Here is an 18642-nt window from a genome sequence, read left to right on the forward strand (position 1 = left end):
AGGTCTACAGAAGTGACTTACAAAAGGAAAAAAAACTTGTAAAAGCTATTTATGTGTTTCTTTTTACAGCCTTTTCTCTGAAAATAAATTGCTGATGGTGTGCCTTAGCTTTTGGGTGTGGGGTACCTATGTGTGTTTAAAACTAGGGTTGTCCCGATACCGATACTAGTATCGGCACCGATAACGAGCATTTGCCCAAGTACTTGTACTCGGGCAAATGCTCCCGATGCTTCCCCCGATACCTGGAAGTCAGCTGTGATCGCGCGTGGGGGAGTTACAAGATTCTCCCCCAGCGGCTTTCAGCTGCTTTAGTGACATACAGCGGTGATCGATCACCGCTGACTGTCACTGCATCCTCCTCCATGCCCCCTCCGTTCCTCTGTCCCCCTCCGCTGTCCCCCTCCGTTCCTCTCTCCTTTTCTGTCCCCCTCTGCTGTCCCCTCCGTTCTGCTGTGCCTCTCCGCTGTCCCCTCCGTTCCCCTCTCCTTCTCTGTCCCCCTCCGTTCCGCCGTCCTCCTCCTCCTTCCTTTGTGAATGGACAGAGTCAGCTGACTCTGTCTATTCACATAACTGAAACATTGTAATCTCCTGTGATTACGATGTCTCAGTTTATGAATGGAGAGGAGCCGCTGTCTTCTCTCCATTCATTCTCAGTGCAGCTGAGGCTGCAGAGAAAGGGACTGGGGAATCTCTTTCCTCTGTCTCTTTCTCTCTCTCAAGGGGGAGATATCAGAGGTCTGTTAAGACCCCTGATATCTCATCAAAGCCCCCAAACAGGGCTGATAAAAAAAAAAAAAAAAAAAAAAAAAAAAAACACCACACACACACACACACACACACACACACACAATTCAACCCCCCCCCCCAAAAAAAGCACTGTTAAAAAACAAAAAAAAAAAAAAAAAAACACTGTCACATGACATAAAAAAAAAAAAGTATCGGTATTCGGTATCGGCGAGTACTTGAAAAAAAAAAGTATCGGTACTTGTACTCGGTCCTAAAAAAGTGGTATCAGAACAACCTTATTTAAAACCACTTTAAATATTAACTAGGAGGTAAGTAGACAACTCACAGTTGAAATATATACATTGTCTTACCAGGCAAACAGGCAAACAATTTATTATTATTTATACATTTTGCCATCCAGTCTGGTGATCCAGGCACCCCTGCCAAACAGCATAGCCAGACCCCGGACCTCCTGTACAGTTAAGCATCTCCAGCCCTCTAACTAAACAAGTGGGGAGCAATGCACTGATGAGGTCATCCTTGTGCTCATAGTATTTTACTGCCAGCCCTGTATAAAGCAATAGTGCTGATCCTCCTTCTCCAAATCTGAGCGCAGGAGCTAGACACCTACTAAAGTCATCACTAACAAAATGCAAACTTTCTCAATAACAGGCACTGAACATAAGGTTGTTACAGTCCAAAAACTTCTAACCTGAAGCCAAGAGCTCGGTCCCTTCATCCCACAATGCAATGTATGCGCACCCCTTTTGGTGCTCACGTCACTGCCCCACCTTGTCCAATCAGAGAACACTTTGTATTCTTTCAGTGAATGCAAAGCTTTGTCTGAATTGCACCCATGCCGAGCAGCCAGTCTACTCTCTTCAGAATGAAACAGGCCAGCTGCTCAGCACAGGATCGGGAAGCAAGTAGAGTTAACTGGAGCATAGTCTAGTGATTTCCAGCGTCCAGGGGAATCAGCCAGGTATGGTATACACATGGTTACACTGGTCCAAATTAGAGCAATTAAATCGTGCAAAAATTTACCATACCCAGAATTGATCTTTAAAGTAGATGTAGATTTAAACCCTCACATACACCTAGTGAAGTGAAAAGCCTCTGATGATACACAGAGATGAAACAAATCTCCCAACATGAGTTTTACTTGTATATCTGCTATCTTCAGCTTTGTAGACTCCCTTCCAACACATTTCCAGCTGCTTTGATCTCCTGTGTTGGAGAACTTGTCAGAAGTTATCAGGCTGATAACAGAGGAATGAAGCAGCAGAAAGACACGGGAGTTTGTGCTTTGGAGAGAGATCAGTAAACTCTACAGATATACCTACTAAGGTAAGATTTCATGAATGGGGTTTACAGCCACTCTAAATTAAGGAACAATAATAAAGTCAGACTGTCAAAATGTCACATTCAAGGAGTGAAATGATTGGCTCTAAGACTGTGAATTAGACTTTGGATACGTCCGTTGCAAACAACCTAAGCAGGGTACCATACTTGGTCACCTATCATATCAACTCATGCTCCCGGCTGATTGGAGAGCTCTAGCTCTGGTTCAGTAGGGTGCGTTCCAGACCTCTCCAGAAAAAACACTGTTTCCACACACAGAACAAAGGGTCCTTCTCTGAAGCATGCTGGCAGGGGACAGACTTTTCTACTCAGTCTGTGGCTGCATTCTAAAGAAAACCAAACTACAGTCAGGTCCATAAATATTGGGACATCAACACAATTCTAATCTATTTGGCTCTATACACCATCACAATGGATTTTAAATGAAACAAACAAGATGTGCTTTAACTGCAGACTTTCAGCTTTAATTAGAGGGTATTTACATCCAAATCAGGTGAACGGTGTAGGAATTACAACAGTCTGTATATGTGCCTCCCACTTTTTAAGGAACCAAAAGTAATGGGACAATTGGCTGCTCTGCTGTTCCATGGCCAGGTGTGTGTTATTTCCTCATTATCCCATTTACAAAGGAGCAGATAAAAGGTCCAGAGGTCATTTTAAGTGTGCTATTTGCATTTGGAATCTGTTGCTGTCAACTCTCAATATGAGATCCAAAGAGCTGTCGCTATCAGCGAAGCAAGGCTGAAAAAAAACAAAAAACAAACCCATCAAAGAGATAGCAAAAACATTAGGCGTGGCCAAATTAACTATTTGGAACATCCTTAAAATGAAAGAACGCACCGGTGAGCTCAGCAACACCAAAAGACCCGGAAGACACGGAAAACAACTGTGGTGGATAACCGAAGAATTCTTTGCCTGGTGAAGAAAACACCCTTCATAACAGTTGGCCAGATCAAGTACACTCTCCGGGAGGTAGGTGTATGTGTGTCAAAGTCAACAATCAAGAGAAGACTTCACCAGAGTGAATACAGAGGGTTCACCACAAGATGTAAACTATTGATGAGCCTCAAAAACAGGAAGGCCAGATTAGAGTTTGCCAAACAACATCTAAAAAAAGCCTTCACAGTTCTGGAACAACATCCTATGGACAGATGAGACCAAGATCAACTTGTACCAGAATGATGCGAAGAGAAGAGTATGGAGAAGGAAAGGAACTGCTCATGATCTAAAGCATACCACCTCATCAGTGGTGGTAGTGTCATGGCGTGGGCATGTATGGCTAAAAATGGAACTGGTTCTCTTGTATTTATTGATGATGTGACTGTTGACAAAAGCAGCAGGATGAATTCTGAAGTGTTTCTGGCAATATTATCTGCTCATATTCAGCAAAATACTTCAGAACTCATTGGATGGCGCTTCACAGTGCAGATGGACAATGACCTGAAGCATACTGTGAAAGCAACCAAAGGGTTTTTTAAAGGGAAAGAAGTGGGATGTTATGCAATGGCCAAGTCAATCACCTGACCTGAATCCGATTGAGCATGCATTTCACTTGCTGAAGACAAAACTGAAGGAAAAATGCCCCAAGAACAAGAAGGAACTGAAGACAGTTGCAGTAGAGGCTTGGCAGAGCATCACCAGGGATGAAACCCAGCGTCTGGTGATGTCTATGCTTTCCAGACTTCAGGCTGTAATTGACTGCAAAGGATTTGCAACCAAGTATTAAAAAGTGAAAGTTTGATGGATAATTGTTAATCTGTCCCATTACTTTTGGTCCCCTAAAAAGTGGGAGGCACATATACAAACTGTTGTAATTCCTACACCATTCACCTGATTTGGATGTAAATACCCTCAAATTAAAGCTGAAAGTCTGCAGTTAAAGCACATCGTGTTTGTTTCATTTCAAATCCATTGTGGTGGTGTATAGAGCCAAAAAGGTTAGAATTGTGTCGATGTCCCAATATTTATGGACCTGACTGTATATGACTTTGATACAACCAGAATGTATTTAGTCCAATTTAAACTCAAGGTTCAATTAGGCTTTAGGTAAGTAGCCCCTACTCCATGAGAAAAATCAACCCTACTGACTCAAGGCATCTAGCTGGCATCCTGTGAATAAAGCAGTTTTATAGATACCTGTCTGTCAATGGGTTTGCAGTACCTTTGCTCTATAGCAGAGCTCCCAGTTTCAACCCATTGCCACACTTAATATTATGGTGAAAACGGTAGTAAACCGCTGTTTTTTTTGTTTGTCTTCTAACTTGCAAGGCAATATCATAATGTAAATTGTACCTTAGAACAAAGCCCCTCCAGAGGCACGTTGTCACCACTGAAGGAGCTTCCAGCTTCACCTGGTCTTCCTTTCGGGTTTGTGGACTCCGGGGCCGTGTGAAGGCCAGAGCCACCAAGACATCTCTGCCACATAAGCGCACGGGAGCCACTGTTTATGGAACAGGAATCTGAGGGGAGGAAACGGGTATGCCGTTCCTTCAGAGCGCATGCACCTGTGACGTCACCCACTGCATGTACAGTAAATATCTCCTAAATGGTGCACGTTTAGGAGACATTTACAGTAAAAATCATGCATGGGAGTTTACTCCCACTTGAACATGGCCTATGCTGGCCACTGTGGTTCCTCAAGTGGGGACCAACACCACTACAGTGTTCTTCAAGCAGAGTCAAAGCACTCAGCTGCAGGGCACCCAATTCAACACACCAGAGGAGTCAAAGAAGATTGTATCCGGGAGCTCTACTGCAGAGCAAAGTTTCTGTAAGCCAACTGACGAACAGCAAGTATAAATCTGCTTTTTTTTTTTTATACAGGGTACTACGAATGGAATTTTTGTTAAACTTCCTAACAGGATTGCTTTGAATCTGAACTTCTGCATCTTGGACCTAAAGCCCCAATCCCTGAATTTATTTTGTAAGAAATCTATTCATAGATACTTTCTGCACTGCAGTCCTCAGACCAGTCCAAAGATGTAATGAAAATTTCATATATTCCAAAAAGTTCCTCAATGAGGTTTACACAGACTTTACTGGTGCAAGATGAGATAACACTCAAGTTTGATAAAAACATTATGCAATGCTTCATTGATAGAATAAGAAAAAAAAAAATTGATCTGCTTGATCCTAAAATTTCTTGACCATCTGGTAAGCCATATCCCCTCTAAATTCACTTTACATATTGTTACATATACAGTCTACTCTCCATATGAAATATTGTACAGATATTGCTTTGTAACAATTGTCCACTTAGGTCAACGCGCTTCTCGTAAAGCTTCTTCAGGACCAGTTGAGGATCCAATGGGGAGAGGATAGTAACCGCAAAGTGCAAAATTACTTCCGGGATCAGTGGAGGCGGCAGCCACAAAGTGGGGCAATCTCCTGGGGTGGACATTGGGACATAGAGATTGGATCCAAACCATGGCCGAACCAAAGCTCAATGGGACTAAACGCTTACATTTTCAGCAATCTTGCCATAAGCAAGACCGGACCCCCCCGTGAATTTTAATTCAGTACCCCTGATATACAGATTGTTAGTTTAATGGAGGAAACCGATTCCAGATAAGGACATTAAAGACCCAATCAGGCATGCTTATGGCAAAATTGCTGAAAATGTAAGCTTTTAGTCCCTTTGAGCTTTGGTTAGGCCATGGTTTGGATCCAGTCTCTTTGTCCCAGTGTCCGCCTCAGGGGATTGCTCCACTTTGTGATGGCCCTTTCACTGTTCCAAGAAGAATTTTTTCACTTTGTGGTTACCATTTTCTCCTCACTAAATCATTTGACTGGTTCTGAAGAAGCTTTATGGGAAACGTGTTGACCTAAGGAGACAACATATGAAGCAATACCTGTACAATACCTCATATGGAGAGTAGAATTTATATGGAACAATATGTAAAGTGAATTTAGAGGGGATATGGTTTACCAGATGTCGAGAAACGTTAGGATCAAGCTGATCCATTTATTTTTACCAATAACGTATTGTATAATCGTTTTATCAAATGTGAGCGTTATCTCATTTTGTACCAGTAAAGTCCATGTAAACATCACTGGTGAACTTTTTAGAACACAAGAAAGGTTTGGGATGTGGTACATTGGTGGTGGCACCTTATTAAGATAAATTAGTCTTTCCTCTTCAGCTTGAGTGGTGCTTCCTGTTGGGCTAAGCTGCACTCATGTAATGATGTGTGAAGTCTGCTCTGTTCCTAGCCCAGGTTACATGATGTTAGAGCTGCACGATTCTGGCCAAAATGAGAATCAGGATTATTTTTGCTTAGAATAAAGATCACGATTCTGGCAAAGTAAAATCTTTCACATTATACAAAAAAATTGGCCTAACTTTACTGGTTAGTTTTTTTTTTTTCAATTCACTAAAGTGTCATTTTTTCCAAAAAGAATTGCATTTGAAAGACAGCTGCGCAAATACAGTGTGACATAAAATATTGCAACAACCACCATTTTATTCTTTAGGGTCTCTACTAAAGAAAAAAAAAAAAAAATTATATAATATATATATATATATATATATATATATATATATATATATATATATATATATATATATATATATATATATACATATATATATATATATACATACATACATACACACACATACACATACACACACACACAGTATCTCACAAGAGTGAGTACACTCCTCACATTTTTGCAAATATTTTATTATATCTTTCCAAACCCCGGGCCTCCATCATTTAACTGTACCCCATGCACCCATCACCCTGCACCCTCTGGCAGCAGCCGCAATCAACACAATTTAGTTTCCATTTCTATTCTTCCCAAAACCAGACTCCCTTTCTCTTGTGCCCTTTGGAACTCCCGCTCTGTCTGCAACAAACTCACCTCTCTCCATGACCTCTTTATTGCCAACTCAATTGACCTACTCGCCATTACCGAAACCTGGCTCCAAGAATCCAAATTCTCTTCTCCACGCTATCAACAACCTCTATGACAAAATCTCACCCCTATCCTGCACCAACCTAGCCACTTCTGTGTAAAACGCTTCACTGAACTCACTTGCCACCCTCACTACACACAGAATCAAGCCCAGACCCCTTCAACCTTGGCAAACAGATGATACTAGAAGTCTGAAAAAAGGTAGTCGTGCTCTTGAGCGCCTGTGGCGTAAGTCTAAGTCCCAGAGAGATTTCAACCAATATAAATCTGCCCTCCAAAAATACAATTCCAGCCTCCTCTCTGCCAAGCAGACCTATTTTACCACTCTCATTAGCAACTTATCATCCTGTCCCCGTCAACTCTTCTCCACCTTCAACTCTCTACTTCGTCCTCCACCGCCTCCACCCGCCAACTCACTCACTGCACAGGAGATCGCCAATCACTTCAAACAGAAGATTGATACTATTTGCGCTGAGATCTCTATTGTGCCGACACCCTCCACGCTTTACACTTCATGCCCACAGGAACAATCATTATTTCCCTCTTTCAACCTCACCACTACAGACGAAGTTGCTAAACTACTTGCTAATGTCCACCTTACCACCTGCCCTCTGGATCCTGTTCCCTCACAAATGCTACGTTCACCCTCTGGCCCTATACTACACTCTCTAACCCACATCTTCAATCTCTCCCTCTCTTCTGGCATCTTCCCTAACTTTCTAAAACATGCACTTGTCAGACCCATACTTAAAAAGCCCTCACTGGACCCATTCAATCTTAACAACCTACACCCCATCTCCTTGCTCCCCTTCTTATCCAAACTCCTCGAACGTCTGGTCTACAACCGACTGAGCGTCCACCTCATCGATAATGGCCTTCTTGATCCCCTTCAGTCTGGATTTCGTCCTCAACACTCCACAGAAACTGCTCTCCTAAAACTAACAAACGATCTACTAACGGCCAAAACCAATCAACACTATTCTGTACACCTACTCCTGGACCTCTCTGCTGCCTTTGATACGGTTGACCACCCCCTCCTCCTCAAAAAACTACACGCCTTTGGTCTCCGTGACTGTACACTTCGCTGGTTCTCTTCCTACTTATCCAACCGCACCTTTAGCGTTTCTTATAACTCTACTTCCTCCTCTCCTCTTCCTTTCTCTGTTGGGTCCCTCAGGGTTCTGTTCTTGGACCTCTACTATTTTCAATCTACACCACCTCCCTGGGTCAACTGATAGCCTCCCATGGCTTCCAATACCACCTCTACGCTGACGACACCCAAATCTATTTCTCTACCCCTCAGATCACTCTCTCTGTCTCCTCACGTATCAGTAATTTACTCTCAGATATATCAGTCTGGATGTCACACCACTTCCTTAAACTCAATCTAGCCAAAACCGAACTTATAATTTTTCCTCCCCCATATGCCTCTTCCCCTGATCTCTCTGTCAAAATCGATGGCATAACTATAAGCCCATCCCCACATGCCAAGGTTCTAGGTGTAGTCTAACCAATGACACCACAAAGCTCTTAATTCACTCGCTAGTCATCTCTCGCCTCGACTACTGCAACTCCCTTCTCATTGGCTTACCTCTACATAGTCTATCACCTCTTCAATCCATTATGAATGCCGCTGTCAGACTCATCCACCTTACCAATCGCTCTGTGTCTGCCACTCCTCTCTGTCAATCCCTCCACTGGCTTCCGCTCAGCCAAAGAATTAATTTCAAAATTCTAACAACTACGTACAAAACCATCCACAATTTCGCCCCCAGCTACATCACTAGCTTAGTCTCTAAATACCAACCTACTCGCTCTCTTCATTCCTCTCAAGACCTCCTGCTTTCTAGCTCCCTTGTCACTTCCTCTCATGCTCGCCTCCAGGCCTTTCCCAAAGCCTCTCCAATACTATGGAATGCCCTACCCCAATCTGTCCGCTTATCTCCTACTTTATTAGCTTTCAGACAATCCCTGAAAACCCTTCTCTTCAGGAGAAGCCTATCCTACCCACACCTAACAACTGTATTTTCATTCCATCAGCTCATCCCCCACAGTTATTACCTTTTTGTTTCCACTTGACCCTCCCTTCTAGATTGTAAGCTCTAACGAGCAGGGCCCTCTGATCCCTCCTGTATTGATTTGTATTGTAAGTGTACTGTCTGCCCCATGTTGTAAAGCGCTGCGCAAACTGTTGGCGCTATATAAATCCTGTATAATAATAATAATAATAATAATAATAATAATGTGATAACACTGAAGAAATTACACTTTGCTACAATGTAAAGTAGTGAGTGTGCAGCTTGTATAACAGTGTAAATTTGCTGTCCCCTCAAAATAACTCAAACAGCCATTAATGTCTAAACCGTTAGCAACAAAAGTGAGTACACCCCTAAGTGAAAATGTCCAAATTGGGCCCAAAGTGTCAATATTTTGCGTGGTCACCATTATTTTCCAGCACTGCCTTAACCCTCTTGGGCATGGAGTTCACCAGAGCTCCACAGGTTGCCACTGAAGTCCTCTTCCACCCCTCCATGATGACATCACAAAGCTGGTGGATGTTAGAGACCTTGCACTCCTCCACCTTCCGTTTGAGGATGCCCCACAGATGCTCAGTAGGGTTTAGGTCTGGAAACATGCTTGGCCAGTCCATCACCTTTACCCTCAGTTTCTTTAGCAAGGAAAATAATGGTGGCCACACAAAATATTGACACTTTGGGCCCAATTTGGACATTTTGACTTAGGGGTGTACTCACTTTTGTTGCCAGCGGTTTAGACATTAATGGATGTGTGTTGAGTTATTTTTAGAGGACAGCAAATTTACACCGTTATACAAGCTGTACACTCACTACTGTACATTATAGCAAAGTGTAATTTCTTCAGTGTTGTCACATGAAAAGATATAATAAAATATTTACAAAAATGTGAAGGGTGTACTCACTTTTGTGAGATACTGTATATATTTTTTTTTTGGGAGGGGGGGTTCTAAGTAATTTTCTAGCAAAAAAAAATATATTTTAACTTTAAACTAATAAATGTCAGAAAAAGGTTTAAGTGGTTAAACTTTCCTCATTAGAGAATTCTCTGCATAGAAAGAATTGGGAAATACTTTCTCAAGATCGCAAGGGAAAAAAAAATCAGTCCAAAAATCAGGTGGAACTGAACCTCAGAATGGCGAGTCTTCAGAGGACAGCACCAGAGAAGAGGCAAATATTGCAAAAACATTTTTTTTTTTTTTTTAAACAAGTAAACAAGCAGGGATTTTTTTTTTCTTAACTGTAACTCAGATTTCAACCAATGCATCTGCAAATGGTCATGAATAAATGGCTGATTATTTTTTTTTTTTTTTACCACAGTGCTGATGTGTTAGCAGAGACCTGCAAGTAAGCAAAGAGTACTGAGAAAGATAACAAGGATATGCCATGTGCACAGAATATTCACAGCTATCTACAAAATAATGGAAAACACCCTCAGACCTTAGAACATCAATGCAGGTTTTAATTCATACGTGACCATTCTTCGTGAAAAGGCCATCTCACCAGGATCTTGCATCAATTCTCTACCGCCTTGGTCTTCCAATCACCTATCTCTGCACAGCAGTTCTGTAAACTCATCAAACTTCTGAAAAAGGCCTACTGTGACTGCAGAATCATGTCCTCCAAGCTGCACCCCTCATTATCCTATACTTCAACAGCCCAGACCCCAATACTTCTTTCATCCCAGCTGCAATGTAATAGCTGCACAATAAACTGCATTACTGTGCCAAGTATAAAATATTAATGCTGCTGGACAAAGGAGCAATCTGCAATGCTAGTTACCAATATGACAGGAAAACAACAGGTTGGTACAATGGTTAGAATGTTGGTGGGTGATAGTGAACATTTACTAGACATTAAAAGAGAAGTATGGGGTTCTCGTTTTTTTGCAGAATCATACTTACCTAGCTGGATGCAGCATCGATCTGATGCTGCATCTGCCCCCCGCCGGCTCTAACACCAAGAACAGAGTGATCAAACACCGCCAATCGCTCAGTGTTCAGGGCTCCATGAGCAGAGAGCTGCTGACTGGCAGTCAGCAGCTCTCTGTTCTTCCCCCCCAACACTCAATAGAGCGTTGGGCTGTGAAGGGGGTATGAGCGGCTGGCTCAGGTTTTCTGAGAGGGTGCTGGTCCAGGCATGTGGGCAGATCTAGACTTCATTGTCACAATCTTATGCGAGCCTGGAGTGGCTCTGTGAGATGTCAGCAGACAGTGAACTTCAGACCTCTGATCCCCAAGAGAAGTACAGTCAAACGAGCTTTGGCTGTACGTCTCTTTTAAAGTATATCTTAGCCCCCGTTCACATTGGGCTGATTTGACATGCAATTTGGCATGTCAAATCGCATGCCAAATTGGAGCCCATTTCTGGCATCGGCACTGTCCGAATCGGTGCGACGCTGACTTTGCAGCGCCGCACCAATTCCCAAAAGTAGTTTCTGCATAACTTTTGACGACTTTGGGGGCGATTTCAATAGACATCTGTGCATGCCCCCGCACAGATGTCTATCAAATCGCCTCCAAACTCGCACTGAAATGCAGGTTTGAAATTGTGCGAACGCGCACAATTTCTAATACTGCCCTCAGTGTAAACGAGAGCTAAGGGTCCTTTCACACTAGCTGTCCAATTGGGTCTGCCTGTCCGTTTCTCAGGCAGACCTGATCAGATCCTTCATTCTCTTCTATGGAGCAGCTGGTGTAAATAGACTTGCCTACATCCAATCTGATCCGCTAAATACAGACTGATGGAGATCTGTTCCCCTCCGGTCCAATACATTGGATCAGTTGGCAGTGAGGTGTAAACGGACAGGCAGTCCATTTACATCTATATACATTCAATAACCAGTGCATGAAAAATGTTAGTTGTCCTTAAAAGTTCATCAAAATGTTCTCACAATGGTCTTCTCCAAATAAAAGCCCCTTCATTTATGAATCAGAATACAGTACACATTTGAAAAATAAGATGGGAACGGTCTCTGTTTCTCCTTCCTTTCACAAGAGCAATACAATTCTGCAGATTAATCCTCTTCCTTCTATACCCCTTGGGGAAACTCAAAAAAAAATGAAAAAACAACATAGAGCGGGGTACTGAATTAAAATTCACGGGGGTTCGGTCAGTAAAGTTTTTTCCAGCGGAGGTCTGAGTGTCATATTGGTGATGATCCTTCACATCACTGCCTCCCATGCACGTCACAATTGTTTTCTATTGCCCTTGCAGAGACCTGTGTTTTTCTAGTGCAGAAAAACATAGATCTCTGCACAAGTGTGAACAAGCCCTTTAATCAGTGTCCTCAGTCCTCCCTTCACAGCACATCTCTCCCTTTTACATCACAGTCCCCCCATCAGAGACCGACCCCTCAGAGACCCGCCAACCAATTACAGACAGTCCCATCACAGCATGTCCCTTTAAAGACACCCTCCATCACAGACCCCTCCATCACAGATCCCTTCCACCCCCATCACAGACCCCCCCACAAACACAGACCCACCCCCCACCCCCCCATCACAGTCCTCCCTAGATATTACAGAGTCAGACTGTCCCTTTCATCAACGCAGCATTCCCCCTTCCTCCCTTCCTCCCTCTCCCCACACTGCCCTACCATAGTCATAAAAGCCAGGAAGCATGCATGGCAGGTCTAGACAAAGGGCGGGACTTTTCCAGTTAAACGCGGGTGATTGGTTGCTGGGACCGCCCCAATGTCTAGCCACCAATCACCTGCTTTGTAACTTGAAAAGTCACATCCTTTGTCTGGACCTGCCATGCGTGCTTCCTGGCTTTTGTGACTAAGGTAGGGCAGTGTGGGGAGAGGGAGGAACGAGGAATGCGGCGTTGATGTAAAGGAGAGACCTGCCGCGCCTCCCATGTAATAAAGGATGTTAACGGCAGCGGCGGGCAGGCGAGCCGGCAGAGGGAGAACACTCAAGCAACTATTTGGCGAGGCTGCGGGCCGCATAGGGCTGCTACTGGGTCCAGATTTGGCCCGCGGTCCGCCATTTAGTGATGCCTGACATAGAGTGTAATATTTCAAAACAAAAAGCCAATCAATATGCTCACATTTCAATTGTGTGACCGAGTGCAAGGCATCACCAAAATGTGCGTTCTCCTGTGACAATTCTTAGTCCTTAAAGTGGATGTAAACCCTCACATATACCCAGTGACGTGAACAGTCTCAGATGATACACAGGGATGAAACAAATCTCCCTCTCTTTTACATGTGCTGTGTATAGGGGGGGTGTGTCCCTTCCAGCCAATCAACTATAAGAGCTCTCCTCACTGAACTTGGCAGAGTGTAACTTCAGCTCCCCGCCACCTTTTTAAACTCCCAGACAAGCTTTATAATTTAGCACTTTGAATGGATGTAGAAAAGAGAAGCCTGCAGAGAAGGTACAACTTATGTAGGAGGATTTGTTTTATCTCTGTGTATCATCTGAGGCCAGTGACTTGACTGGGTATATGGAAGGGTTTACAACTACTTGAGGTAACATGGGGATCCATTTATACAAGAAAAAAAAAAAAAAAAAAAAAAACAATTGGATGAATATGAAAAGCATTCACCCATTCTTATCTACTTCTAAATGTTTCTTATTTAATACAGTGATTTCCTATGATCGTCAGCTCCATCTAGTGGCCATAATTCAGTATTTCTTGTGATTGAGGCATTTCAGGATAAATATCACATTATGGCCACTAGAGGGTGATGACAATTACAGGAAAATGCTGTATTAAGCACAATACGGTCAGAATTTTGCCAGGAGTGGGTGAATGCGTGTCACATTCGTCAAACTTATTTTTTATTTTAAGCAACCCCACTTTGTGCTGCAAATGTAAACATTCACTTCCCTTTTAAGTAGATGGGATATATTTTATTTTCTCTGTGTGCTAATGTACACAATGCATTCCATACACATAGTTACATAGTTGGTAAGGTTGAAAAAGAAACAAGTCCATCAAGTCTAACCTGTGTGTGTGCGCTGTCAATATTACATTGTATATCCCTGTATGTGGTGGTCATTTAGGTGCCTAATAGTTTTTTTAATTATCGACGCTCCCAGCTAAAACTACAGCTTGTAGAAGAGGATTCCACATTCTTATCGCTCTTACCGTAAAGAACCCTCTACGTCATTTCCGGTTAGATTGCTTTTTCTCTAATTTTAGTGAATGGCCACGTGTTTTTTTTAATTCCCTTTCGCAGAAAAGTTTTATCCCTATTGTGGGGTCACCAGTACGGTATTTGTACACTGAAATCATATCCCCTCTCAAGCGTCTCTTCTCCAGAGAGAACAAGTTGGCAACCTTTCCTCATAATTAATATCCTCCAGACCCTTCATTAGCTTTGTTGCCCTTCTTTGTACTCTCTCCATTTCCAGTACATCCTTCCTGAGGACTTGTGCCCAGAACTGGACAGCATACTCCACGTGCAGCCGGGCCAGAGTCTTGTAAAGCGGGAGAATTACTAGGGTTGTCCCGATACCGATACTAGTATCGGTACTGGCACCGATACCGAGCATTTGTCTGAGTACTTGTACTCGGGCAAATGCTCCCGATGCTTCCGCCGATACCTGTACAGTCAGCAGTGATCGGCGTGTGGGGGAGTTACAAGCTTCTCCCCCCCCGCGGCTTTCAGCTGCTTAGTGACATACAGCGGTGATCGGTGCTTGTAACTCCCCTACACGTGATCACCGCTGACTGTCACCGCATCCTCCATGCCCCCTCCGTTCCTCTGTCCCCCTCCGCCTACCCCCTCCGTTGTGTGAATGGACAGAGTCCACTGACCAGAGGCGTATCTAGTGAAAATGGCGCCTATGGCAAGCACTGAAACTGCGCCCCTGTCAGAAAAAAAAAAAAAAAAAAAACAGCTAACAAAACTACAAGTCGAGCTCTTTAATCTTTCTATTAACAAATTATGGATTAGTACTACATAAACAGCCCAATGGATCAGTTCGCCCCTGGTCATTAAACATTCTACATTCGGTGAAAGTTCATGTACTGCAAAGTTTGCACTGCATGAACTTTCACTGGATGTGGACTGTTTAAGGAGCTTGTTGCAAAAATCACTTTATTAAACTTTATGATGATATCTATTTATTTAATCCACATTGAGCACTATTTGATTGTGTGTATATGCCAAGCAGAAGCAGCCAATCAAATATGATGCTCAATATGGATTAAATTAATATGCATAACAACAAAAAAAGTGTGGCGCTAAACAATGTCACATATAACTGTAAACCAGTCAATAAGCAATGAGAAGGATCAATTGTGTCTGCTATGAACAGGTAGTCCTCATGTGGACAATACAGATGGGTAGTCCTTATGACAATATGTTGTAAACGAAATAATGAAGGATTATATGGACATCTCGAATAAAAATCAGCTCACTACCACCGAGAGATGAAGAGGCTTACCAGATGAGGTGGACCCAATGAGGCATACGCCGGATTGGGTCGGACAAGGCTTGGGTGGTGAGTGGCTGTGTATACTCCGAGAAGGATGTGATCTCGTGGATTTGCTGTATTCCTCCAGATAGCACCAGGAACTTGAGAGGTGTACGCAATCTCCCGGATGTGGGAGGTCATGTAGATCTTAAGGAGATGGTGGGGTGTTCCGTGGGTGAACCCCTCAAAGCAACATTCCATGAACCAAGAAATTATGTGGTAAAATAAGGAAAGAAAAGAAGGGCCACATAGTGTAGATCCAAAAAACAAAAAGTATTTATTTAAAATAAATAGATGTACACTCACATGTAGATCCAAAACATAAAACAGCGCTGTGAGAAAAAGTGGCGACAATGGGGTCCTGCCCATTGTCGCCACTTTTTCTCACAGCGCTGTTTTATGTTTTGAATCTACATGTGAGTGTACATCTATTTATTTTAAATAAATACTTTTTGTTTTTTGGATCTACACTATGTGGCCCTTCTTTTCTTTCCTTATTTTACCACATAATTTCTTGGTTCATGGAATGTTGCTTTGAGGGGTTCACCCACGGAACACCCCACCATCTCCTTAAGATCTACATGACCTCCCACATCCGGGAGATTGCGTACACCTCTCAAGTTCCTGGTGCTATCTGGAGGAATACAGCAAATCCACGAGATCACATCCTTCTCGGAGTATACACAGCCACTCACCACCCAAGCCTTGTCCGACCCAATCCGGCGTATGCCTCATTGGGTCCACCTCATCTGGTAAGCCTCTTCATCTCTCGGTGGTAGTGAGCTGATTTTTATTCGAGATGTCCATATAATCCTTCATTATTTCGTTTACAACATATTGTCATAAGGACTACCCATCTGTATTGTCCACATGAGGACTACCTGTTCATAGCAGACACAATTGATCCTTCTCATTGCTTATTGACTGGTTTACAGTTATATGTGACATTGTTTAGCGCCACACTTTTTTGTTGTTTTGCAATCTCATACTTTGTTGGTCGTGTTGGCTGCTTCTGTGTTTCTTTTTAGGGTAGCGCAGAATTATTCTATATATCTAGTAAATGAATATGCATAGCCATAAATATCAAAAATAAAAGTGTAATAAAGTGATTTGTGCAACAGCAGGTACTACTTTTAAATAGACTGCGAATGCGACATACTACAGGAGATGACCAGACTGCGAATGCGACATACTACAGGAGATGACCAGACTGCGAATGCGGCTACAGGAGATGACCAGACTGCGAATGCGGCTACAGCAGATGACCAGACTGCGAATGCGACTACAGCAGATGACCAGACTGCGAATGCGACTACAGCAGATGACCAGACTGCGAATGCGACTACAGCAGATGACCAGACTGCGAATGCGACTACAGCAGATGACCAGACTGCGAATGCGACTACAGCAGATGACCAGACTGCGAATGCGACTACAGCAGATGACCAGACTGCGAATGCGACTACAGCAGATGACCAGACTGCGAATGCGACTACAGCAGATGACCAGACTGCTAATGCGACTACAGCAGATGACCAGACTGCTAATGCGACTACAGCAGATGACCAGACTGCGAATGCGACTACAGCAGATGACCAGACTGCGAATGCGACTACAGCAGATGACCAGACTGCGAATGCGACTACAGCAGATGACCAGACTGCGAATGCGACTACAGCAGATGACCAGACTGCGAATGCGACTACAGCAGATGACCAGACTGCGAATGCGACTACAGCAGATGACCAGACTGCGAATGCGACTACAGCAGATGACCAGACTGCGAATGCGACTACAGCAGATGACCAGACTGCGAATGCGACTACAGCAGATGACCAGACTGCGAATGCGACTACAGCAGATGACCAGACTGCGAATGTGACATACTACAGCAGATGACCAGATTGCAAATGTGACATACTACAGCAGATGACCAGATTGCAAATGTGACATACTACAGCAGATGACCAAGTAGCCAGTTTTAAAAAGTAAGCTTTCAGCAATGCACAGCTGTACAGGGGAGTAAAGAACATTGTCAGGGAGGGTTTAGTAACACTGAGTCTATAGGTAGAAAGACCTACCTGACCAGCCGGGCTCATCTCTCAGAGTCCGGAGGCGGAGCTTTCAGTGGTAGGGGCGGGGCTTACGGCGGTAGGGGGCGGGAATATTCGTGATCCAGGAGAGGTGATGTCAGTGCTCCCAGCACATACAGAGTACGGGGCAGGGTCAGAGCATCAGTGGAGCTCCCTGCCCCACCCCTCCCTGCTGACAGAGCCTCCCTCAGCCTAAACCGAGCCTGACAGCCATCTGATAGAACACCAGCGCCGCGATCCTGCAGGCTGGCCGCGGCGCCGGGGGCTATATTAGTCTGGGAGGACAGGTGGGGGTTTTTTTCATGCAGAGTGCAGCTTTTTGCTGCCCCTTCCCCCCATGGCGCCCATGGCACTTGCCATGGCTGCCATACCTTAGATACGCCACTGCAGCTGACTCTGTCCATTCACATAACTGAAACATTGTAATCTCCTGTAATTACGATGTCTCAGTTTATGAATGGAGAGGAGCCGCTGTCTTCTCTCCATTCATTCTCAGTGCAGCTGAGGCTGCAGAGAAAGGAACTGGGGAATCTCTATCCTTGGTCTCTTTCTCTGTATCAAGGGGGAGATATCAGAGGTCTGTTAAGACCCCTGATATCTCACCAAAGCCCCCCAACAGGGTTGATTAAGAAAAAAAAAACACATATTGCAATAAAGAATAAAAAAAAATATTATTGTAAAAAATAATAAAAAGTAAAAACACAGACACCGTTCACCCCCTTCCCCCAAAAAAAAGAAAAAAAAAAAAAAAAAAACACTGTCATGTGACATTAAAAAAAAAAAAAGTATCTGTATTTACCATTTTATCTCTGGAGTTTATTCCCTTTTTAGTGCATGCCAATATTGTACACAAGTCAGACACAACAAGGACAATTGAAGAGATTGTAAAGTCTTTTTTTTTTCTATAAAAATAACAAACATGTTATACTTAACCGCTCTGTTGCAGTGGATGTGTACAGAGCAGCCTGGATCCTCCTCTTCTCGGGTCCCTCTTCGGTGCCCCTCCCCCCTGTTCAGTGCCCCCACAGCAAGCAGCTTGCTAAGCGTGCCTAGCCAGTGTTTTTAAGTAGTGTG

General features: G+C 43.5%; 1 protein-coding gene across 1 annotated transcript in view; it reads right to left on the reverse strand.

The window, feature by feature from the left end:
• ABCB7 (ATP binding cassette subfamily B member 7) overlaps positions 1–18642 on the reverse strand; it is a 180736-nt gene that overhangs the window by 161047 nt on the left and 1047 nt on the right. The window lies entirely within an intron of this gene.

Source organism: Aquarana catesbeiana, linkage group LG09 (genome assembly GCF_042186555.1).
Source record: "Aquarana catesbeiana isolate 2022-GZ linkage group LG09, ASM4218655v1, whole genome shotgun sequence".
Taxonomy (NCBI): domain Eukaryota; kingdom Metazoa; phylum Chordata; class Amphibia; order Anura; family Ranidae; genus Aquarana; species Aquarana catesbeiana.